The sequence below is a fragment of the Cygnus olor genome, chromosome 3, assembly GCF_009769625.2.
Source record: "Cygnus olor isolate bCygOlo1 chromosome 3, bCygOlo1.pri.v2, whole genome shotgun sequence".
Classification (NCBI taxonomy): Eukaryota; Metazoa; Chordata; class Aves; order Anseriformes; family Anatidae; genus Cygnus; species Cygnus olor.
The window spans coordinates 95,111,718-95,115,001 of record NC_049171.1 but is presented as its reverse complement, the minus strand read 5'-3'; the positions used below and the strand labels follow the sequence as shown (position 1 = coordinate 95,115,001).

The 3,284-nt window shown below is 36.1% G+C and overlaps 1 long non-coding RNA gene across 1 annotated transcript; it reads right to left on the bottom strand.

Annotated features, from left to right (window-relative positions):
- Positions 1–319: 319 nt before the first annotated feature.
- On the bottom strand, positions 320–1,495 carry LOC121067276. Its single transcript, XR_005818206.1, has 2 exons — positions 1,265–1,495; positions 320–828 (listed from the first exon to the last, which is right to left on the bottom strand). It is a non-coding gene; the product is annotated as an uncharacterized LOC121067276 (long non-coding RNA).
- Between the last annotated feature and the right edge of the window lie 1,789 nt (positions 1,496–3,284).

The following is a 3,284-nucleotide window of genomic DNA, read 5'->3' as shown; positions in this document are numbered from 1 at the left end:
TTAGTGAATTGTGGCCCAATGGAACTGTGGCTGTTTAATGATAAAATGGAACATTGGCTTTGCGATGTGCCATAACATGAAAACAACAGAATAGTTTGATGGGAATATAATCTTACCTGTAGTGTTATTTCAATCCTTAGTTAAATTTTATAGAGAGATTTTAATATTGATACATGCAATAAAACATGCTATAAATAAAGTTACCAAAGCACAGAGCTTGTGTTCTTATTCTGCTGTATTTGCCACTCAGTCATTTCAATTTTAAATCAGAAATTCCAGGAATGCCTAATTCAAGCAAAGGTCTTAAGGGTCTGGAAAATACCATGTTTCAAATAAAAGCTTGTTTAAGTTCCACAAACATAAGGGAGGGAAAGCAGTTCAAACTGGTAAGCCTATTTGTTTTTCTTTGTGTATATTTAACCTAGAATTAAGCACAATATATTTCTTTCTCTTTCTTTCTTTTTTTAAAGGATTTTTATGAAATCCTTCACACTCTTATATCATATCTTTGAGTGCTATGTTTCAGTCTAAGTGATTTTTCATGGAAAAGTGATAAAACACTAAAAATAGTTCAAAGTAGTTCTCCAGTAGTTCTCCAGTAGTTCTCCAGAGCAGCTGAAAAGAGCTCCAGCTGTGTAACAGAGGTTGGTCCAGAGGAGCTCTGTGGGCTTTCTGTTTGGTACAGTGCCATTTTTACTCTTCCCTGGAGAAAATTTCCTTCCACCTTCCCATGTCTTTTGTAATGATCCTGGTCAGAAGCAGGGCCTGATCCTTATGTGGCTTCATAAGAAAACAGTCATGCTTAGAGAAGGTTTGCGGGTTCAGAGCCTGTAAAAATTAATAGAATATAACCTGAAATTCTACAAAACAGCTTGGTCATTATCCTGTTCCTAATGCAGTTATTTGCAGCTATGCTAACTAGATATAAAATGATGGTATTCATATTTTGTTGAACTTTGTATTTCATCCAAGAATTGATGTAAATGATCACCCAAGTTGAAAAGCAATGGATAGGCAGGTTCATTCAAAAATACTATTGTTTATACTTTTGTATTAAATAAGATCCTCACATATTAGGCAGCTCTGTATATGTCCACTTGAGGCCTTCAGACCCTCAGTCTGTTCTGTGCAACACCTGAGACCTTCAAGTGCACAGAACTGGTGCTGCACTCCTGCACTGAAAGATCTGCACTTGGGTATGAATAAATGAGTAACGGGTTGGAAATTCAGATAATACCACTCTTATATTAAGATAATCACCTACTTTGATAACTTCATCACCTCAGTGTTTCTTTCTACTTTGCTTTCTGCTTCCCTGCCTTCTACTATACGTCATATCGCTTTGATGAGATAGCAGATCTGGTGACTCACATCTCTTTTTTCCCCCTTTTGGCTGCTTCTTTCACCTGATGCTCAGGCTTGCAGTCCCGTTGGCCTTATGTTTTTCCTCTAATCCCCTGATGAACTGAATCAGTGTGTTTTTGTTTTTTGTTTTTTGTTTTCTTCTAGGCTACTGTTCTGCTAATAGAGTATTCTGGGTCTTTTCTCAGAGGACTGAATGAATATGCCATCATTAGGACTCCTAAGGAATGTGCTAATAGAAACAAGAATTTAACATGTCTTGATATGATTTTCAATAAACATTTCTCTGATGCTTTGTACAGATATTTCTATTCTTGGTATAAATATCAAGACTTTAATAGAGGTGATTCTCTATGAGGAACACCTGAGTTTTAGTAGCATAATAATTGAGTGCTTGAAACACCTTCAGCCTTCCCCCGCTTCCAGTATCCTTTACTTTTCGTAGTCATTTACACTTGCTCAAAGTGAGTGCAAAGTGGATGCAAAATGCTACCTCATCAACTGGTAATGTTTTGCACAGGTGTAAATGACTATACAAGCTGCAATGTTGTGCTAAAATCAGGCCTCTTATCTTGGTTGATTGGAGGTAAAGCCATTATACTTTTAAAAAGACTTCTTGCAGACTACTCCTCTTTCTTTAAGTTCAAGAGTTTCTTATGTTACTCTAGTGCTTGCAGTAAGTTAGTAGTAAAGCTAAAGGTCAACAGGAAGAATGAAAAGAAGGTAAGATATACTGTATAGGTTTTATATGATCTTTTATATTTATTTTAAATAAGTAGGAATAGCTGGAAACTTTATAGTAGAAAGGGAAGATTATAGATCAGTATTCTTCATTGTATTACTCTTGTTTATAAGCTAGAAATCTGAAGCTTCTTGCTAGGTTTTGTGGCATAATGGGAAGCAGTGCTGTACAGCTCTTTACTAAAGGACATTGATTATTCTCTCTTCTCTTTGTTATTTTTCATGCTGGAAAATCAGAGGTGGCAGCAGAACTGAAATCTGACAGTTTGTGGCTTTTGGGGCCTGGCAATGAATGAGCAAAACAAATAATGCTGCATTTGATTTTCACTTTTTTGTTTTTGTTGAGAAAGCTGGTATCAACACACAAGTTCATGATCCCATTTTTGCAATGACTTTTTGGTCTATGGCTGGACTAAAAGATTTTGGTTAGAATATAAGTAGACTATAGCAGTATACTGCTCTGGTTGGTTGAACTCTGTAGGCAGTACAACATCCTGACTTTGTTTCTCCTGTCTTACCATATGCTTGTGTTCTTATGCATTTCATGTGTATTGTGTTCACATACCTATGCTATTAATGTAAGTTGTTTCCTATTACTAATTATTTTCTTGCATTCAATTTGATGAGATCAAAGCACTTTAATATGACACAAATACTCTGTGGAGTTGGAAGGAGACAGTAATTCTATATTCTATCACATTAAAAAAAATCCTACAGAAGTTATGTAAAAAGTTACGTAGAAATGTATTGTGTAAAAAGGTCACCTTCGAACATTGTTGTATAAAATCAGAGGTTATGTAGAGCACAAGCATCTAGGATAATTGGGACTTTAAAAGATGATTAAGCACTGGAGCAGTTGAACTGAGATGCAGTAAAATATTCCATCCTTGGGGTCTGGGTAATTAAAACTTTACTAGTATTTATTGGTCTAATCTAACTCTTAAGCTGGCTGTGCTTTGACTGGGAACATGAAGCAGATGAACAGATGTCTGTCCTTGTCTCTGTTCTTGTGTTTCTATTTTTTCTGAGACATGCTGTGCTTTTAAGTCATGGGTTCATCTTTTTTTGGGGGGGTCATAGGAGTGTGGTTTATAAGCTTTGATACCCAGGCAGTGATGATTCTTCAGTGGCATGTATTAAATGACCTCAGCAGGTGAAACTGTGCTGACGCCTCTATGCTA